Source organism: Bos grunniens, chromosome 26 (genome assembly GCF_055505025.1).
Source record: "Bos grunniens cultivar Pamir isolate PY7600 chromosome 26, Bosgru_T2T1.0, whole genome shotgun sequence".
NCBI classification, from domain to species: domain Eukaryota; kingdom Metazoa; phylum Chordata; class Mammalia; order Artiodactyla; family Bovidae; genus Bos; species Bos grunniens.
Genome location: NC_141190.1, coordinates 34,742,604 through 34,764,639, shown reverse-complemented (window position 1 = coordinate 34,764,639; position 22,036 = coordinate 34,742,604). Strand labels below are relative to the sequence as shown.

Below are 22,036 nucleotides of genomic sequence, written 5' to 3'. Positions count from 1 at the left end.
GCATCCAGCTCTGTAGCCCTTTATGTCTTATAAAACTGAAATCTGTGCTTATTAAACTGTAACTCCCCATCCCCCTCTCCCCACAGCACTTGGCAGTGACCATTCCACTTTGTCTCTATGCATTTGACTGCTCTGGGCATCTCGTATAAATGGAGTCATACAGTATTTGTGGGGTCTTGTTTGTTCGTTTGTTTTTGTGATGGCCCTTTTTCACTTGGGCTTCCCTGGTGGCTCAGCTGGTAAAGAATCCACCTGCAAATGTGGGATACCTGGGTTCGATCCCTGGGTTGGGAAGATCTCCTGGAGAAGAGAACAGCTACCCACTCCAGTATTCTGGCCTGGAGAATTCCATGGACTGTATAGTCCATGGGGGTTGCAAAGAGTCAGACACGACTGAGCGACTTTCACTTTTTACTCTCACTTTTTCACTTAGTGTAATGTCCGCAAGTTTCGTCCATGTGGTAGTGTGTGACAGTTTTTTCTTTCTTTTTCAGGCTGAATAATATTCCATTGTATGGACATACCACATTTTGCCTTTCCAGTCTGTGATGTTTGGTTTTGTTGTTGCTGTTGTTTCTGATTGATTTTACCCGTAGAGATTGTGAATGTATTGTGAGTTCCCCGTGTCTTCTGTAACAGTGATGGCTTAGAACCACAGAAACTTTCTCTCACAGTTCTGGGGCCAGAAGTCCACAACTGAAGTGTTGGCAGGGCTCCTTTACAAGGCTCTAGGGGAGGATCTTTCTTTGCCTCTTCCAGACTCTGGTGGCTGTGGCTACATAACCCTGACCTCTGCCTTGGTCTGCACAGAGCCTTCCCCTCTGTGCCCTGCTTCCGTCTGTGTCAAACCTCTTTTTCTTAGAAGGTCCCTTATCATTGGATTTAAGGTTCATCAGCATCCCAGGTGGCGCTGGTGATAAAGAACCCATCTGCTGATGCAGGAGACGTAAGAGATGCGGGTTTGATCCCTGGGTCGGGAGGATCCCCTGGAGGAGGGCATGGCAACCCACTCTAGTATTCTTGCCTGGAGAGTTCCGTGGGCAGAGGAGCCTGGCGGGCTACAGTCCATAGGGTCACAAAGAGTCAGACACGACAGAAGAGATTTCACACACACAGGCTCTTCCAAGATGATTCCTTCATCCCAGGATCCTTAGCTTAATTACATCTGCAAAACCCCTTTTTTCAGACATGCCAAGGTTCCAGAGATTTTGTGTGGATATATCTTTGGTGGTAGGGAGGGGGGCACCATTTCAGTCAACATGGAAACTTACACAAGTCTCATCCCAGTGAGGGCTGAAGCTCTGATGTGGTTTTAATGGAACCCTCACCGAGCATCAGAGATGTCCTGAGACCGCTTCTCTGGACGTGTTTCGTCCGGGATACCACCAGACACCTGAAGGAGCTTTAAGAAGGAGAAAGGTCCTGGAACAGTGATCAAGGAGCTCCAGGCTCAGCTATGTCAGTAACTCCTGAGGAATTTGGGACAGGTCATTTAGCCTCTTTGAGACTATCTGCATATATAGGTAAAAGGACTTCCGGACATAGAAGTGTGGAAGGTAAAGGAAGAGGACCTGTCCCATGGCTGCCCCCTTCCCTCTCCTGTTCTAAAATTCTGTCTCCCTCTGTTATTGTTTTTTTCTTTTGGGGGATGTAATTGTTTCACAATGTTATGTCAGTTTCTGCTGTACAACATGAATCAGCTGTATGTTTACATGTATCTGCTCCCTCCTGAGCCTCCCTCCCACCTCCTGCTTGCACCCCTGTAGGTCGTCACGGAGCACTGAGCACTATAGCTCCCTGTGCTGCACGGCAGCTGCCCACTACCTGTCTGTCCTACACGTGGTCGTGTATATATGACAGTGCTGCTCTCTCAATGCATCACACCGTCTCCTTCCCCCACTGTGTCCACAAGTCCATTATCTGTCTGTGTCTCTGTTCCTGCCCTGCAGATAGGTTCATCAGTCCCATTTTTCTAGATTCCATATATGTGCGTTAATATATTTGTTTTTCTTTCTGACTTATTTCACGCTGTATGACAGACTCGAGGTCTATCCACATCTCTACAAACCACCCTATTTGATTCTGTTGTAATGGCTGAGTAATATTCCATTGTGTATATGTAAGACATCTCCTTTACCCATTCCTCTGTTGATGGATACTTAGGTTACTTCCCTGTCCTGGCTGTTGTAAATAGTGCTTCTATGAACACTGGGGTACATGTGTCTTTTTGAATTATGGTCTTCTCATGTGCCCAGTAGTGAGATTGCTGGGATAAACCCTTCCCAGGATGTGGGCTTGAGGGGATGGGGAGGAGAGCCTTCATGTGTTTTAATGAAAAGGGCTTCAGTGATAGGAAATCAGGGATCTACTTTTGGTTCTGGAATTCACAGCTGTGTGACCTTGGGCAAATCAATTTCTTTGAACCTTGATTTTTTCTTTAATATACAAATGTTAAACTATACATGTAAATCCAAGACTTGGGCCACTTGACCTCTAAATTTCCTTTGGTTCTAAGGATCTGAATTCTATAATTCTCCTTGTCTTAGATCTAAGGGGTCAGAGCCAGCAGTTCTTTTTTTCTGGAGAGATTTTTCTAGAACACTCAGCATATAGCATACACTCAAACTGTAGTTTTCTCATTAGCTTGTTTTGAGGGTCATCTTGCTATAAGTGGCACATCTTTTAGAGCTTATGCTAATTAACCTATAAATTCAGGCGTGTTCTGAAAATGCTTACAACCTGCCTCCTAACTAAGAAGTCCAAAAGCAGATTTGCGTGAGATACAGCCAACAGCCTGCTCTCTCCATCTCCATCTCTAAACTCTTCTCAGAGCAACCTTCCTCCTTCTGGTCCTACTTCCCTTCCCTACACCCACCCTGCTCGCTTCTGCTCTAGCAGCCCAGAGGTAACAGGACTCGGCGTGAGCCTTCAGACTTAGGTCACAGATGTCAGTAGACATTAGGGGCATCCCTTTGGTGTGAATTTCCTTCCATCTTTTTGTTGGATGGTCCTAGGAGATCTCAGACTCCGACATACTTCATTTCCTGGATTCAGGTTGTTACCTGCCAACTTTCCCAAGAAAGAAAGCAGCAACAAAATCATTGCAAAATGAATGCAATACAGAAAAAAAAAAGAAAAAAGCAAATGTCAAACTGGACACAGAAGTCTGGAGGGTAAAGGAAAAGAGCCTGTCCACCCCATCCCTGTCCAGGGCTGTTCCATCTGCAGACCGAGGGTGGTCTTGAGTTCCCTTTGTCTGTCCTTTTGCACAACTCCCTCCCCCAGGGAGCTCAGTGTTTACCAAGCTCTCTCACATTCCTTCAAGACCAGTGCTCTCTGGATTGGCTGGCTCTGCAGACAGGGCCACCCTGAGCAGGCACCTGGCCATCTGCACCGGAGCCTCCTGTGCTCAGACCCCAGAGACAAAAGGAAAGTGGCGTGTCTGCATTCTTCCCAGGAGAGGAGGGCAGGGCTCCGAGTCTCTCCCTGGCTTTCTTCCTCAGGTCACCACACCCAGGAAATCAATCCTCCTGTCTTTCCAGAAGGGCTGGTGGCCCACATTGTGCTGGGGTGGGATGTCTACTATGCCGCTTGTGCTCTCCTGGGAAGAATGTGTGACAGGCTCTGTTACAATTCGAGTGTCTCACGATGTAAGAGCCCCTGACACGTGGCCCGTGGCCAGTCCTTAGTGCCTTTCCATCTCTACCCACGGGCAGCACTGTCTTTATCTGTTAACTTGGAAGTGATGGACCAAAGGACAGGACTTAGGCCGGCTTTAGACCCTTCCTGCTGGATCCCCTGCAGTGTAGCAAGTGTACTCACCACGTGATTCAGCAAATCCTTTCCCTTGATTCTCTGAAGGATTAAAAATGGTGGCTTTGTTTTATCTTGTTTTGTTTTTACTTTGTTTACTTTTCAACTAAAACTCCTTTTTCATAAAGCCCGAGGACAAATGTTTATGATGTTCCTGTAAAACTAATACACATTACAAACTGGAGGTCCCATCCGCTTCCTTCATTTTCCTGTATTTTAAGCATGTTCTGAAATGAGTAGGTCTTGGTCTGGGCTCACCTGTTATCTAATGAGAGGAAACAAGCTGTTCCAGGGCACTTGCATGGCAGACGGTCTTTTTGTCACCATTGAACATATAATTTGCAGAGACAGACTGAACTGTGAAGTCCCTCCTTTCTTGTTCTGTGTGTGTCCTTAAATGCAAGCAAGGCTAATAAACCATGTTCAGGCAGAAAACTAATTGCATTCTTCTCATTCCTACTGTGGCCCCAGGAATTTGTACCTCCTTCCCCTTAATTGTGGACCCAAATATTTTTCTGGATCACGGAAGGGAAAAGAATCAAGTAATATTAGAAGTTTTGAGTCAGATGGTCTCTGCCCTGGTGAAGAGTGAACCACCACAATAGCAGGCTTTTGCATAATAAAAATAGTTAACATCTACAAGTGATCTCATAAATATTTGATCCTCACAATAGGCCTGTAAAGTGATGAAAGCAGTTACTACTGACCTCCATCTACAGATGAGGCTGCTATGCTAGAAACCTGGAGGCTGACTGGTAACTGAACTGTGATTAGAAGTCTCAGTTCTCAGAAGATAGAAACACATATGAACATACATGCACACCCACATACACACACGTACACACACACTGATTCATGATCCATGTGGCAGTAATCATTGCAGAGAACAAGTAACTAAATTGCCTCCTGAAATAACTTACAGAAGGACCAATTCCTGGTGAGATGAGGAAAGTCTATCTGAACAGTGGCCTTGCTATATCTATTTTCAGGGCAGTAAACATTTGCTGCTTCTTTGGTTTCCTTTATTCCTGTGTCAAATGTTGCCGAAGGTCAGGGACCCTGTGCACAGAGTCTGTGGCGTTTCTACATTGTCATGCCTCATTCTGTCTTGCCCTCTTTACTCAGCTGGAGGCTCCACAAGGGCACCTGACTTGGGCCATGGAGACAATTGTAGGTGGATGGTGCTGTCTTAGATGAGGGAACACACTTTGTGTACAGAGCTCTGGTTGAGGATGCCCCAGAGCTCCATGGAGAGTCAAGAAGAGCTTTGAGGCCATTCCAATATAGGCATACACTGGTCACTTTTCCTAATTTAAAATAGAAGTTAACAATAAACTGCAGAAATGGCTTTATCTTAAATATGAGTTAAGCAAGATATGCTATAGTCATACAAAGAAATATTATTTAGCAATAAAAAAGAACAAGGTCCTGATTACCTGCTACAGAATGGACGAACCTTGAAAATATCCTAAGTAAAAGAAGCTAGTCACAAAAGATCACCAATTAGATGATTCCTAGAATGGGCAAATCTGTAGAGACAGCAAGTCTGCTGGCTGTTGCCCGGGTCTGGCGGGAGAAGGAAATGACTGTCAATGGGTATGGAGTTTTGTTTGGAGGTGATGAAATGTTCTTAGATAGTAGTGATGGTTGCACAAGTCTGTGAATCAATCAATACTAAAAACTACTGAATTGTACACTTTTTTCCAAAAAGGTGAATTTTATGGCATGTGGATATCTCAGTGTAGGTAGGTAGGTAAGTAGACAGATATACATACACATACATCTATCCATCTGTGCAGAGATATACAAGGTGATAGAGAGTTGGAATCCAGTATTTCTCAGTTTCCATATCTGTAAGATGAGGCTGCTAATTGCTACCTCATAGAGCTGCAGGATTTGAAAATAAAGGCATGAAAATCTTTAGCATAATTAGTAGCCAGGTTAGTCCCTTCTCCTTTCTCTCTCTCCTTTCTTCCAGTCTTTGATAGTTTCACTTATTAGAAAGTGGGTAAAGCCCAAGAATGGGCTTCCCTGGTGGCTCAGACAGTAAAGAATCTGCCTGCAATGCAGGAGACCCAGGTTTAGTTCCAGGGTCAGGAAGATCCCCTGGAGAAGGGAATGGCTACCCACTCCAGTATTCTTGCCTGGAGAATCCCATGGACAGAGGAGCCTGGCTGGCTACAGTCCGTAGGGTTGCAAAGAGTCAGACACGACTGAAGCGACTTAGCACATACGCATACAAGGGACAAGAATAGAGATTCAAGTCAATAAACGTCTTTGTGCCAGAGTGTCTGTGAGCTTCTTTCCTTTGTGGGCTTTAAACTTTCATTCCCTCGCATGCTCATAGGTTGTCATTGCACAGAACTGTGCCCTTGATCATAGTGTGTGACCTGATTAACATATAATCTCCCCAGCGTGGGAAAGGAAACTCAAGTTTAAGTTCGAAGTATGGTTTTTGATGCATTGGTCACAATATCTTATTTGCAGATAATAACCTGGTGCTAATATTTGATTCCCTGCATCATTAATAGATTAAGAATCAGCCCAGTAGAGCACAAGAAGCATGCTGACATGACAAATGGTTGGAGGAAAATTTCTCTGATTCACCCAAAGTTATCCACTTTGTCCTACATTATTGATAAGAGGAAATATGTTGCCAGGGTAACAGAAGACTCTTCACAGGCAGTAAAGGTTTGATATTTATTTTAAAAAGTCACCCCATTTCTGCCAGCACAAACGGAAGGGCTTTCTTCTCCGGAAATGACATTTTGAAAAGAGTTTGTGTTTTGAGTTAAAAAGATGTTTTGCTTTTCAGTGTTATTCCACTTCAGAGAGTTTAGCTTCTTGCTGGTGAAGTGTGGGGGTGGGGTGACAGCTGAACCGAGTCGGGGAACGTGACTCTTCCTGAGAAATCAGCAAGAAGTATTGAGCATGTGCTGGTGGCCCTGCCTTAGGGGCCGCAGAAGATGTGAGATTCAGGATTCATTCTCAGATAGATAAGGCATACATTTCTAAAAGTAATAGGGCGTCTGAGTCCAAAATTAGGAATCAGGGTCCAGGGCACCCCTAGGGCCCATGAGTACCCAAAGCTATTGCAGCGTCTTTAGTGTGAGGGCAATTCTTAGTGGTGGTATTGAACTTTAGAAATAGCTAGGACCCTAGTGGGAACCTGCTGTATAGCACAGGGAACTCAGCTGGGTGCTCTGTGATGACCTAGATGGGTGGGCTTGGGGAGCGGGAGAAGGAGGTCTAAGAAGGAGGGGATAGATGTATACATGTAGCTGATTCACTTCATTGTACAGCAGAAACTAATAACACTGTAAAGCAATTATACTCTAATTAAAAAAAAAAAAAAAAAGCTAGAACCAACAGCAGAGAGCCAGCCTGCCTAGACAGGTGGCCAGCAAGTTCAGTGTTGGGATGGGTCTCTGGGCTGGCCACTGTTCTGAGCACAGATGTGATGACACCTCATAATTGTTCATTCTCCTCTCCAGGACCCAGCACATCCTGAGCCACAGAAAGCTTATGTGTCTGTGTTCTCATGGACTCAGGGCACCCATCCTTCCCCTTCCTGCTGGTCCCCACCTGTTCCCATCCCTGGCTCTGTTCATATCTCCTTCACCATGATAAACCTAAAAAGAAAGACTATACTCCTCCTTCTAAGGGATCGATTCCAGGGTGCTTCACCTGCCCTGCACAGGGACCTTCAGTGAATTCCAAGGTAATTGTCATGACCTTTTCTTGGCGGAGCAGAAAGAGAGTTCAGTCTTTGACAACATATCTCAGTACACAAGATAACTAGGGGCCCACAGTTGTGTGAGGGCCTAGTAAGAGGCACACATCATAAAAGACCTGGAGTTTAAAAGAGATTCTTGTCAATTGTTAGAAGTCAGCTTTGGATCTTGAGGAATGAGTAGGTACAGGCAGGTGAGAGTGAGCAGTTTATCTCCATTTGCTCCTGTGACTGATGTCTTGGGTCACTTTTTTCTACCTTGTTTGTTTCTTTTATTTCATGTTACCATTTGGTTTAATTGCATCCTTATTGTGTGCCATTTTCCACTTCAAATCATTTTTGTATTCAGTCAGGGTGTAAGCTTGAAAAATTAAAATACTAAATCTTTTCCATCTGTGACTAGCGTTATTAATTTAATTATGAAGTACATTGACCTTTGTGGGTTCACCTGAATCCATTTCTCCATCTGAAAGGTCATCCCTATTAGAAAATGCCTGTAACCCTCTTGGATCTGCCCACCTGGCTGATGGTAGATGGGCTTTCTATGCCCAGATCAAGCCCCTCTCCTGAAATCCAGGTTTTATCTCTAGGGGGTGTGGGGTGGGGGTGGGGAGGATTGTGACAACCCTTCAGGTCTCAAGAAATGATCTCTAGCTTCTGGATTCATGAAAACTCAGACAAAAGGTGGTATGTTGCGTTACCTTGGCTCTACCGTGTCCTTATATTTTGTCCACTTAGTCTCTTGTAGCAAATGTACAGCTGGAGGTGGGGGATGGTTAGATATTGAAACATGGAACCATTGGAGTTTCCCTGGTGGCCCAGTGCCTAAGACTCTGCGCTCCAGGTGCAGGGGGTCTGGGTTCATCTCTGGTCAGGGAACTAGATCCCACATGCTGCAACTAAGTATCCTGCGTCCTGGCAACTAAGACCCTGAGCAGCTATAGGGAGAGAGAAAGAGGAAGGGAAAGAGAGGGAGAAAGAAACGTGGTACCATCTTCAGGTCACTAGGACAACTTCCGTTCTCTCTAGGTGAGGATGTGAGACAGTCCACGGGGTCCAGGAGATGGAGAGTGCTCCAGGGGAGATGGGCGCCTTGAGTCCCCTTGGCCCAGGCAGTGACGCGGCCCTTCTGCCTGTCCTACTAGGAACAGGCTTCCTCCTCTCTCGTTTTCCACCTGAACGTGCTTTCTTCCTGGACCTCACGGCTTCTTGTCTTGTGAGGGATGCTGTGCCAACTCCAGCAGATGGACCTGCTTGGAGTGTGCCAGGAGGGGTGACAGTGAGAGCTGGTGCCTCTCCAGCCTGGCGGAAATGAACTGGTTCACTAATCCCTTTCCCAAAAGGACACTTTGGACTGGCCTTGCAAATGAAAACGGCTTATAAACCACCTAAAAATTTTCATGGCTCTGCAGGTAAACGCAAAGCTGGAGGCGTCTTGGAAACATAGGATGAGGAATTCTGGAGCTTGAAGTGGCTGTAGGTAAGGTGAGAGAGGAAGTGTGCTTAGTAGAAAGAACTGCCACTGCCACACACACCAGGATTTGATTACAGGACCTACATTTAGAGCCGAGCAATGGGTAGCCAGTTGCTTAAACTCTCTGAGCCTCAGCATGCTCATGTTGTAAAATATGGATAATCTTTACCTCTTAAAGACTTAAATCAGATTATAAATGAGTCACCTGTGTCTAACATACAGTACTTCAAGAATTTTTTCTTGTTTTCTTCCTTTATAAAGAAACACATTTTTGTAAAAGCCTAGAACATTAAATTGGCTTCCCTGTGGCTCAGATGGTAGAGAATCTGCCTGCAATGCAGGTGACCTGGGTTCGAACCCTGGATCAGGAAAATCCTCTGGAGAAGGAAATGGCAACCCACTCCAGTATTCTTGCCTGGAGAATCCCATGGTCAGAGGAGCCTGGTGGGCTACAGTCCATGGGGTCACAAAGAGCCGGACACAACTGAGCGACTCACACACACACGGTACGTTAAATTAGCTCATAACTTCCTATCTGAATGGATTCAGGCTCACCCCCATCATTTACTCTCTGGTGGAGTTAAGTCTGTGATTATTTAAGATGCACAAGTTGATATTCACGCTGATGCTTTCTTTTGAAATTTTCTTAAATCGCCTAACTATTGACATCTACATGCCCATAAATTCAACCTGCCACTGTTTTAGCAAGTATTTTGTATTCCTGTTTAATACTGGAGTGGGTTGCTATTTCCTACTCCATTTAAAGCATCGACTGAGCGACTTCACTTTTCACTTTTATGCATTGGAGAAGGAAATGGCAACCCACTCCAGTGTTCTTGCCTGGAGAATCCCAGGGACGGCGGAGCCTGGTGGGCTGCCGTCCATGGGGTCACACAGAGTCAGACACGACTGAAGCGACTTAGCCGTAGCAGCAGCAACAACTACAAAATAAAGATTTGTTGATGAATGCTTGTTTTTCCCGTTATTGATTTTTGTCGTGGCCTTCACATACTCTTTGGGCATAAATTCCTCACCATCTTACTAATTACCAGTTTCTTTTCCCTCAAGTGGGAAATAAATGCCCACGGTCTTTCTCCTGTCAGTGTTGGTTATTATATCCACCTGAGTGTGGTCTGTAGCCTCCTGGGGTTTTTGTCTTTTCTGTGTAACTGCTCTGTATAATGCCCAGCACATCTGCCTAGATGGGGCCCTACACAGTATCTGGGATGACGAGGAAGAGGCATCTTAGCCTCTGCAATTGTAAGTGCTCCAATATCAGCTCCTTTATATAAACTGAGTCCCTTTGGAACATATGTTAACCAACTGCCGCTTTGATTAGCAACACATGTGTTTACATCCCTTACAGTTCACCCTGGTGAAGTGATTCAACCATCTTTAGTAAATTCACAGAGTTGTGCAACCATCATCACAGTCCAGTCTTAGAACATTTCATCCAGCAGACCCCTCTGCTCACCTTTCAGTTCTTTACTCTTCACTTTCTTTCCCATAATCACATCCATGTGAATGTAGATTAGTCAGGTTGACAGGAAAGGCACCTCATTATTGCTCATTAAGGGCTACCCAGTCAGGCAGGCTTCTTGAAACTTTTGAGTCCATCTGCTGGTGATTTGGGACCCTTTTCAATTGGAAATTTGCTTGGTAAATTTGCAGATGAACCATCCTCTTTCTCTCCATCCTGGAAGATGTAGAGATGCCTAAAGAAATAAAGTCTAAAAGAGGAGCTGATACTCCAAATGTGGGAGAGTAGACGAGGATGAAGTCTGGGGGGCAGTGACCCCAGTTCTTAGGTTTCATTATTTCTAGTCCTGTGCCTGGGGGGCTGGCTGGGTTTCCCTTTTTCCTTTGTAAGGAAGGACTCCTTCCCTCCTCTGACAAACAGTGGGACTGCCTACTAATATCCCAAACAAGCGGTGATGTTCTGGAATCACCTGGATATCTTGTTTAAAGTATGGATGACCAGACCTCACCCAGTGATTCTAGGGGTCCAAGCTGGGGCTGGAAATCTGCATGTTAGCATGCTCTGGTGATTCTGGTAGGGCCAGGGGGCTACAGATCAAACTTACAGAAACTGGCCTGACAAGGGTGTGGAGGAAGCACTTTCCTGAAGGCTTCTTGGAAGGAAAATGCACTAGAAATTTAGCTAATCCCCCGTAGTTATTATAACGTGTAACCCAGTAGCTTCCTCTTCATTTTAGAAGCACTGTTTTATTGCTGAAATCTTTACATTTCGTCAGCAGTGTTTGGGATTGTTTCCAAACCAATTTAGATTCCACGCAAAAGTCTTTTTATTAGCTGATCTTTACGAGCAAATAATCTCTATGAAAAATTCCCCTAAATCACTTAAGTCTTGTTAAAAATGACAAGAGTCATAACAGAGTCTTGCCTTTACTCCTAAGGAAAGGCTTCAGAAAAGGGGCTGGGCTAGCCTGGTAGAAGGCTTCGGGCTCCATCTGTTCCTTTACAAATCTGCAGAGCTGGGTTCACCTGGGATTTCTGTAGGTTTATTGGACAGTGAGGTAAGGTGTGTAAAGTACCAGGAATGTAGGTACTAGTAATTTTTGTTGCAATGGGGAACACAAAATGAAATGTACCAGCAATATGAATCACAGAAACTTGATAAGCGAAGTTAGGGGGCGGGGATCACATTTCTCTGAAAAAAAAAAAATAAACATTCTGAAATTCTGAATAACAAGTGGAAACCAAAATCAAGTTGCACTGTATTTTATTACAGTTGTGTAAAGGGTGCCATACAGTGTGTCTCGGATGCTGTGACTTAGGAGAAGAGGCTCTTTGATGGTTGTGTATCTTTCCGTCCTCTCAAATCTAAGAAAGAAACTTAAAAATCACAAGACTCTAGTTTCAGTGCAAGCCTCTGCCCCGGGAACAATCACTGTCAGATCAGTGGTGCAGACAAGTGTGGGTGAATGTATAGAAATGGTACTTTCCCCACCTGCAGTTAAAAAAAAAAAAAAGAAAACCTACCCCCCTCCTTTTTCAGGCACATGGACTGGTCCGTTAGTGGTGGCTGTGTGTGTTTAACTAGTAAGTGCAGCGGGAGAGGGAGGGTGGGAACTGCCTGGCCTAGTCTGTTCTTTTTTACGGTGTGTGTCTCCGGAGACGCACAGGTTTCGTGTCTCGCTTTAGAGGGGAGCTCGCTCCTGTCCCCGAGGCGGGCAGGGAGCCCCGGTCTCGCGGGCCGAGGTCTGGCGTTTACAAGCCTCTTGGCAGTGTTGTGGGTTTGAAGCCCAGAGGAATTCCCTGCTCAGAACAACCAGGAACCGAAGTAGAAGAAAAGGAGCCCGGGCTTAAGGTAAAGCGACATTGCTGGAGGTGTCCTTGGCTTTGCAGGGCAGACATGAAATGCCCGGCTTCCTGGGCGACATCGGAGACCCCCAGGGTCCTCCAGATGGGATGGGCAGGATGCTGGCCCTAGAGACCACTTGCATTGATCTGAAGGACATTTTGCTTTAACTTTTTGTTTGTGATGCAAAATAAACTACGGAGCTTAAAAAAAAAAAATCAATCTAGTAATAAAGAGCAGGAAAAGGCGGGTTATTTGAATGAGAGGAATAGTTTACTGACCATTTAAACAATGTTTGTGTTTTTTCAGGCTGCTGCCCCCAAGGTAAGAAAGGAGAGTGTGCTTTCCAGAGTGTTTTGTTTGATTGTCTGTAGTTGTAGAGCTCCATGAAATTTATATTTGAAATGAAAGAATTTAAGAATCATAGAGGATCCGGTGGTCAAAGGAGTCAGAGGAATTGAGTCAATTTATCTGTTACTATAGATGTTTATTTTTTTTTCTTTAAGAAATTTCCCATGAATGAATATGAGGAAGTAAAACATTTGGGTATTATTCACATTTTGTTACAGGTTGAAAGAGCCTGGTTGTGGTCTCTTTTTACCATCTTTGGGCAGGAAATGTTAGAAATCTAGAGATTCTTGCCTTATTCTAATGCAAACAGTTTTTCTGAAAACCTAGTTATTAATCAAACCATGCTCCAAAGTTTATTTTTGAGAAAAAAAAAAAAGCTGTTTTAAAGTGCGCAAGAAGGAAGGAGACAATAAAAATCTTCTTAACCGTGAAAGAAATAGATTTATGATTTGGGAAAGGTTAAAAAAAAAAAAGTGAGTCTAGCCAAAAAGTCAGCAGGAGTGGGGTTGCCATGGCAGCCTCGTCTATCCCTTAACTGGTATTGGGGATTTAAGAGAAAATTGAGCCTGTTTTCTCTGAGACAGTCTCAGGAGGTATGTTAAGAGGATGTGAAGTTATTTAGATTATCCAAACAGGTTCTGACAAGTAAGTGAAAATAACTAATTAAAATACTGTTGCTATTCTACAATGGATCAAAAGGCTTGTTGAGTCTTGATGGACTTACAGAAGAGGTGAATTTGCCACGGCTCATTGGTATAAATTACTTCTGAGAAGGCTGTTTAAGACTAAGTGTGAGGCCTGGCCCCAGCCTCTTTGAAACAAGATGTGAATGCCCGTTTCTACCTGCTGTTTTCAGGTGGGTTCCTACAGCGTTTTCCTGTGTCACTGAGTTTAACCCTTGTATCAGTGGCTTATCCATCTGGTTCAGGGAATATCATATCATGACAGCAGAGGTCTGCAAGATTTCCCCTCCAAATAAATAGTAGTTAATGTAAAAGGATTGTTGTTGTTGTTCAGTTGCTAGGTCGTGTCCGACTCTTTGTGACCCCATGGGCTGTAGCCCACCAGGCTCCCCTTGCCGTGGGATTCTCCAGGCAAGAATACTGGAGTGAGTTGCCATTTCCTCCTCCAGGGGATGTTCCCGACCCAGGAATCGAACCCATGTATCTTGCACTGGCAGGCGGGTTCTTTACCACTGAGCCACCAGGGAAGCCTAATTTATGGAAAAGTCCAAAATACTCAGGACTCACACACCAACTGTCTAGAGGGACGATCATAATTTTGCCCACTATGAACCAGGTTTCTCAAGTCAGCACCACTGACATGTTGGACAGGATGATTCTTTGTTGCGGGGAAGAGTCTTTGTTTAGCAGCGTCCCTGGTACCCATGATGATAGTAATTCCCCCCCAGCTCAACAACTGAAAGTGTCTCCAGACATTGCCAAACGTTCTGTGTGGGGCAAAATCACCCCCCAGTTGAGAACCATTAAGTAACCACTTTTGAGACCCACTGGGAGGACCATGACGGGGAGGCGTGACCCCAAGGGAGGGTGTTTATCAAAAGAACAGGAACAGAACAAATATTTTGCCCTGCATTTTGGTCTTTGTTTTCTTTTTGTTTGAGGTCACATCCTGAGCTGGGTCAGGGAGCTGGGGTAAGCACTGTTCTGGGTATACATCCTTCTGCTCCCAGCCTCCCCCCTCATGGGCCTTTGTGGGCCTTATTTTTTTAATTTATTTATTTTTACTTGAAGGATAATTGCTTTACAATATTGTGTTGGTTTCTGCTATACATCAACATGAATCAGCCATAGGGGCTACAGTCCATGGGATTGCAAAGAGTCAGACATGACTGAGCAACTAACACACACATAAACTCCGGTACTTAGGCCACCTCATGCAAAGAGCTGACTCACTGAAAAGACCTTGATGCTGGGAAAGACTGAAGGCAGGAGGAGAGGGGAGTGACAGAGGATGAGATGGTTGGATGGCATCACTGATTCAAAGGACAGGAGTTTGAGCAAACTCTGGGAGATGGTGAAGGACAGGGAAGCCTGGCATGCTGCAGTTCATGGATGGGGTTGCAGAGTAGGACACAACTTAGCGACTAAACAACAACAAAAATACATCTGATACAATTCCTGATCAAACTTCTCTAAAAGTGCATCCCAGGAATGCACTATTAAAAAAAAAAAAAAGAAGACCCTCATAGCACATTTTATAAGGCAAATAATTACCCAGAACTTATCAGGTCTGTAAATACAGGTGTTTGTGATATGTGAGCTTTGTGTAAATCTGGGCACACCTGTTTGGTGTTTCTTCTGGAACCTGTAATGCTTCCTTTTCTTTTGTTCTTCCCACCCTGAACCAGCGAGTCTCAAACTTCATGGTTGTCTGAGAGTTGGGTCTCATTTTGTCAATGAAATAAAATAGTCACAGCCTTTTTCCAGTTTACAGATAACAAAAAAGTCAATGGCTGGAACATTTTCCATTTAAAAGTTTTCTTACACTTTCTGCATATGCTATTTGTTTGCCCTCAGAAGTCAACAGATTACAAAAATGAATGAAATTGTAACAAATACTGGGACGAAACAAAATTTTTGCTTAGTTCTACTTCACTTTTTTCGGTGGACTTAGACTCCAATTATAGCTTTAAATTTTATAAGTATACCTTTATAATCTTATTAAACAGCTTTGATACACAAGTGATAACGGCACGTTTTCTTGGCATTACTCTAAGAACATCATGAGATGCTCTAAACACCGTAGTACATTACAAGGTAGCTGCCACAGGCCGCTCTGGGAGGGAACCTCCCCCGCAGTCTGGGATAAGGGTGGAGCCTGACATTGGTTGAGCTTATCAGGAAACACCTCTGCTTGTTGGAGTCATTCTTGGTGATGGGGTTGGAACGGCCCCTGGTGTTTTCTGCGTTTCATTATAAAACAAAAGCTTCATTTAGCTCTACCTGGAGGTACCTATGTAGCCAACACCTTGTACTCTCTTGAAAGCATTTCCTTATTTGAAAAATCCACCCCCTCATTCACTAGACCTAAGATCTGTGAATACAGAGAACACTAGTATTTAGGCCCATTTTATCACCAGGATGCATTAACAGAACAGTGCCTACCAATGTTGTCTGCTCAGTAGATGATGAATAAACAAGTGAATGTCAGTGATTCTCCTGAAAAGACCACCTGGGAGCTTGGTCTGCAAAAAACTCACATGTCTACAACCTGGGTCCTGTCCGTGTGGTCTGTTCTGTGTATTTTTTTCAAAAGGAGAAATCCGGTCCCCATCCAAGCAGCCTTTACTGTTTGAAGGACTACCAGGAAGTCTTTTAAGGATTTAGAAAAAGTGGTTCTGGGGGTTGTAAAATTAAAGGGGAGAACTTTATTAATTTTTCTTCATGAAGCCCAGAAATTAGACTTCTGCTCTTATATTCAAAGCCCTACATGCTAAAGCTGCCTTGTGGTTTCAGTAAGAGAAAGAGATTACTATCCCTAGGACTTGATCCAAAGGCAAAGCATTGCCATTCTCTTTGTTTTCAAGAAAACTATCCAGTCAAATGAGCATGTAGATCACAAATGGGGGAAGAAAAAAAAAAGCCTTATATGCTCTATGTGTTGGAGCATGAAGTCTTAGAGAGTTAGAAATATCTACTGGGAAGTCAGAATGATGCTGCTTAAAAGAGCCCACGTTTCTTGAATTAGGTATCAGGCTGTGGGGTGTCCAGGTGAGGCAAATAACTTGAAATGTGTCTGGAATATGCAGGATGTAAATGGTGGTAGGTAAAAAAGCCCAAGATATTCTTAATACTGAGATTCAAGGACTGTCCCCAGCTTCATTTTCTTTCTTTTTTTAACTTTTTATTTTATATTGGAGTATTGCGGATTAACAATGTTGTGATAGTTTCAGATGCACAGCAGAGAGACTCAGCCATGCATACACATGTATCCATTTTCCCTTCCCTTCCTGGCTACCACATAATATTGCCCAGCTCCCTTTTTTAAAGCAGAACCTCTGGTATGCGTCTAGATGGGCAAGAATGAGTCTAGCCACTGTCTTAAGCTGCCCAGGGTTAAATTGTGACCTTACAGGGAGAGGGCCTGAGTAAAAGAGAAAACAAACCCCACTGCTTTTCTTGTTCACCAAGTCCAGAATGTCTTTGACAAATACGTGTCTGTGTCCTTCTCAGCACTGCTGGTTCACACGGAGGTCATTTTTGGCTCATAAACATTAGATGAAGCAGAAATGCTTGCTTACACTTCAGACTGCTTTTCTCTCTCCCTCCTGCGAGATAATAATTGTGTTGGTTTGTCTTGAGGCCCCACAGCTGGCTCCTTGCATCCGTGTTTATATCCGTATACCTTGTCCAAATAAACACACTTGAAAAGGTAGAGAAGTGTGTTTTGAACAGTTTAAAACATCCTCTAGCAGAGAGTTTTAGCCCAGCGTTCTGCTTTGTTTTGGCAACTTGTTTAGGATGCAAAGTGTATCTGGTTCTGGCAACAGATTAAAGGTGTCGGTTCTTATGTAATTAAGTTTAGGGCCAAAGGACTGGGCCGGGTCAGGGGGGTGGTGGTGGTGCAGATTTCCAGTCTCTTTGTATTTTTAAAAGAGTTTTAAAGCATAAGGAAAAAAAGTATGTGCCCGAGTGGACTTTTTGCTTTGACTTTTAACCTCAGAACTGTAAAAACCTACTGTAAAACCTTATCTTGGCTTAGCCAGCCCTCTGCAATTAAGCTTTTGCTCCCTTGCTCACCTACATCTCTTCCCCCATTCACTCCAGCTCACTAGCTTGCTTTCTGCCCCTTAGGCACTCTCTCCTGCAGTCTCAGAGTCTTTGCACTCCCTGTTCCCTCTGCCTGGAACATTCTTCCCCAGGGTTATCTTGTATCCCCTGGCCCTGCGTGGCACTTTCCTCCCCATGATCTGAAATTCTTCTTTGTATACACGTCATTGTCTGTCACCCTGGCTAGATGGTGTTGCCATGTTTCCAGGAACTAAAATAGGATCTGCAATTGGATCTACAAACAGAAACAGATGCACAGACATAGGAAACAAAACTTACAGTTCCCATAGGGGAAAGGGGAGGGGAGGGATACATTAAGAGCTTGGGAAACAGATACACCCTACCTTATATAAAATAGAGAAACACCAAGGTCCTACTGTGTAGCACAGGGCATGCATGCTCAGTCACTCAGTCATGTCCTACTTTTTGTGACCCCATAAACTGTAGCCCACCAGGCTCCTCTGTCCATGGGTTCTCCAGGCAAGAATACTGGAGTGGGTTGCCATTTCCTCCTCCAGGGCATCTTCCCGACCGAGGGATCGAACCTGTGTCTTCTGTATTGGCAGGTACATTCTTAATCACTGAGCAACCTGGGAAGCCCATAGCACAGGGAAGCAAATTGAATATCTTGTAATAACCTATGATTCTATAATGGAAAAGAATCTGAAGAAGAATGGCACTAGTGGTAAAGAACCTGCCTGCCAGTGCAGGAGACATAAAAGATGTGGTTCAGTTTCTGAGTCGGGAAGATCCCCTGGAGGAGAGCATGGCAACCCCCTCCAGTATTCTTGCCTGGAGAATCCCACGGACGGAGGAGCCTGGCAGGCTACAGTCCATAGGGTTGCAGACTGAAGCGACTTTAGCACAGCAATCACTTTGCTGTATACCAGAGGTTAACACCATATTGTCAATCAACTCTACTTCGGTAAAGTAAAATGAAATGGTATCTCGTGGAAGGTAGGTAGATGCTTGGTAAATGGATGGTGGATGGCTAGATGGATGAATGAATGAGGAGCAAGGAAGGGAGGCATTGGGGACTACCTGCTTAGTAATCTCTTACTCCCTTTAAATCTAACCAAGTGTTCCCCTTCTGTGGTGCCCCCTGGCTCCCCAGCACAGTGGTCTTGCGTGATTTTCTCCCCCACCCCCTCCTGACCTGGCACATTACACCAACAGTGTCCCCTGCTGTAATCCCTTCTTTTGGAATTAGCCACCCTTCGCGCACGCACACTTCTGCAGGGTAAGCATTGGGGCAGGAATATCTAATAAAGGGTGGTGTGGGCTGTAGTTATTGAAAGTTCTTACTGCCTTTGCACTTCATAAACATTTCTCATTAAAGTCCTTCCATCAGTGTGCATTGCTGTGTATTAACTCTCACCTTTGTATTTCACGAAAGGAAACTGAGGCTCAGAGCAGCCACCCAATGGCATCCAAATGGTTACTGGCAGAGCCGAGGTTTGAATACAGGATGTCTGTCTCCAAAACCCAGATTCTGCGGCCTTTGTCTCCTCCTCAGGTGTCTGGCGCCTGACTCACAGGCCCGCCGTCAGCTTTGGCCAAATGAATGAAACCTAAGACCTCACTCCACGTACTCCCTCTGTTCCTTATTCTTTGAGCTCATAAACATTATTTATAGCATACTATAAACATTATTTATAATATTACTTGCAATATTATATAAATATTATAAAAATGAGTCTATAAGCTCATCACTAAGGACAACCAGCTTGTATATCTTAATTCACTTTTTTTTTTTTTTTAAACAGACAGGGCTTAATGATTCTTTAAACTCATTTTTTTCATGTAAGCAAATCCATTAGTAAAAAGCTCAGCTATTGTTGAATCACCCAAATGAACTTTAACCAAGGTGGTTCCTGGGCAGCCCTAGGAATCAGTTTCCCTGTCTTCAGCTCCCAGTGTTACTCTGATTTTCCTTAAAGCATAAAGATTCTACTAAAAAAAAAAAATCACCATAGCAGCCATACATAAACGTTTTAAGTGAGAAAGACTAGGCAAAAGCCTAAAATTGTAAAATGTATCAGCCTTTCTTCCATATTTTCAGCATAACCAAGTGGTGGTAGTGGTGGTTTAGTTGCTAAGTTGTGTCTCATTCTTGCGACCTCATGGACTGTAGCCTTCCAGGCTCCTCTATCCATGGAATTCTCCAGGCAAGAATACTGGAGTGGGTTGCAATCGCTTCTCCAAGGGCTCTTCCCAACCCGGGGCTCGCACCCAGGTCTCCTGCATTGCAGACGGTCTCTTGCATTTCAGGTGGATTCTTTACCAACTGAGCCACCAGGGAAGCCTTAACCAAGCAGAGGGGAAGGCAATTGGAAGCACTTGGTTACATTAAAAATATGAAGAATCGCTGCCACCAGTCTTTTTGGTTGACTACAGGATGTTTCATTGCTGAAGTTGAAAGCCGAGATCAGAAGCCTTTGCTGACACATAAATGCAATTCTCTAAGCCCATTCTAAGATGATAAAACTGCTGAGTTTGCGTAGAGTTGATGTGGAAATAGATTACTGCACTCATGCCCAGAGTGTTCACATCGGTGGTGTGCCCGGTAGTGTGAGTGTTCAGGTGGGAACTTGGCAGCCTGTGTTGGGTGCAGGTCCCTCATTGTCTGGCCTCTTCAACTTTCTAGCACACAAGCTCTGACGACAACTCTTACAGGCAGAGCCTGCAGCCTCGTCAGGCTGGTCTGTCAAACCTTTCCTTGGCACGGAACCAAGTTTCACCCAGACTTGGGGCCAACCCAGCGGGTTCCCATTTTCCTTGATGGGAGGATAATCAGGAAGACGGTGTCCATGTGCTATGTATTGATGCGATACATCAAAAGTCTGTCCAGCACTGGGGATGAGACCACCGAGAGGTGCCGTGTCGTGAACCCCAACATGGGACCCAGCTTCTCCATTCATCACAGCCACTCCTGGCCCTTTAACCATCCCTGAGCAAAACTGGAGTTGTGTTTGACTTTTTAACACGACTCTCAAGCCCCGTAATGGTCTTGGGTGTGTTCATAATAACTGTGTCTCATGGCTTGCATTTGACTTTGCAATGAGAGTATTGGAAAGGAATTTCTGACTGAGATCACATATGCTATTCCAGCCCAGAGCCATTTGGTAATTGGGGCCTTGCCTAATCTGAACTCCACTGACATGGGCTGCCTCGTAGTTGGCTTGTTCTTGGACCTGGCCTGGTGCCAGTCAGAAAGATTTCTTCTCTACCTGCTTCTCTGTGTTAAAGGTAATTCCTGCTCAAGACTCCTAGAAATATCATGGCAGGCAAGTGCCATAGATTTGATCTGGTCTGATCTTCTTAATGTTAAGGACTTTGAGACCTAGAAAACACAAGAAGGCTATGTGGCTCTGACAAAGAACCCATCCCAGGTATGCTGCTGCTAAATCGCTGCAGTCATGGCTGACTCTTTGCAACCGCATGGACCATAGCCCGTTAGGCTCCTCTGTCCTTGGGGTTATCCAGGCAAGAAAACTGGAGTGGGTCGCCATGCTCTTCTCCAGGGGATCTTTCCCACTCAGGGATCAAACGTGCATCTCTTATATCTCCTGCATTGGCAGGCAGGTTCTTTACCTCTAGTGCCACCTGGGAAGCCCCGTCCCAGGTATGGTGGCTGGTAATCCCAAACATTCCTTGGCTTGTGGACACATCACTCCAATCTTTGCCAATCTTCCCATGGCCTTCCTCTTTGTGTCTCTGGATCTGTTTCCCCTTCTCTTTTCTTTTAAGGACTTGTCATTGGGTTTAGGGCCCACCCCAACCCAGGACAACCTCATCTCAAGATCCTTACCTTAATTCTATCTGCAAAAACCACTATTCCAAGCACAGTTACATTCTGAAGACACACTTTGTAGGGGTCTCAGTCTAGCTCACTCTACATCCTCTGTCTAAGCATCAGTCTTCTTCCTTCTCAAGTTTTCCCTCCTGCCTCATTCTTGTCATAATCAGCAGCCCTGCTTTTTGAGGAGAACCTTGGCAGCCCCAGGAATGGCATCTGTTGAGAGTTCTTTGCAAGTCTAAGATGAGTTGTAGAAATCACAGAACTGCAAAGCTTCTAGGAATTTTCTTGCCGACTTCAGCAAAATAAGAGGCTAATGAGAAAAGTGTTTGCATATCTGATACTTTAGGAAGCAGAAGGGAAATGCTGTTTTGTAATCCCCAAAGGTTTTTAATTCTGTTGGTGCCAGCTGAATGGCGGCCTTGCTCTGAGATTAACCAGCTCTAAGAGTTAGACTTTCAAACTTTGACTGCATCCAGCGTGAGATCCAGATTACCAACACCATCTATTTGTATACTTTTTTGGAAGAAAGTTATATTAATGCAAAACTAAAGGACTGTGGCTGGATAGGCCATCTGTTCTGAATAGTTTGAGGAAACAGCACTTATTTGTGCTGCTCAAGGCATTTGGATACAAAAAGGTCTTAATTTCCAAAACTGAAAAATAAGGCCAGTCCATTTGACATTCAGAGACAGCACCTTTGCTCAAAAGTGACAGAAACTCACCTCAAACCAGTGGTATTAGCGCCCTG

At 44.5% G+C, this 22,036-nt stretch overlaps 1 protein-coding gene across 49 annotated transcripts in view; it reads left to right on the top strand.

Moving 5' to 3' along the window:
* ABLIM1 (actin binding LIM protein 1) overlaps positions 1 to 22,036 on the top strand; it is a 328,684-nt gene that overhangs the window by 227,569 nt on the left and 79,079 nt on the right. For 5 of the 49 annotated variants that reach the window (XM_086377819.1, XM_086377822.1, XM_086377818.1 and 2 more), the window contains exon 1: positions 12,098 to 12,351. The exons of 39 other annotated variants lie outside the window; for them this stretch is intronic. The gene's annotated coding sequence lies outside the window, so the exon portion shown is untranslated. 5 more of the 49 variants (XM_086377821.1, XM_086377820.1, XM_086377816.1 and 2 more) reach the window with 4 other exon arrangements.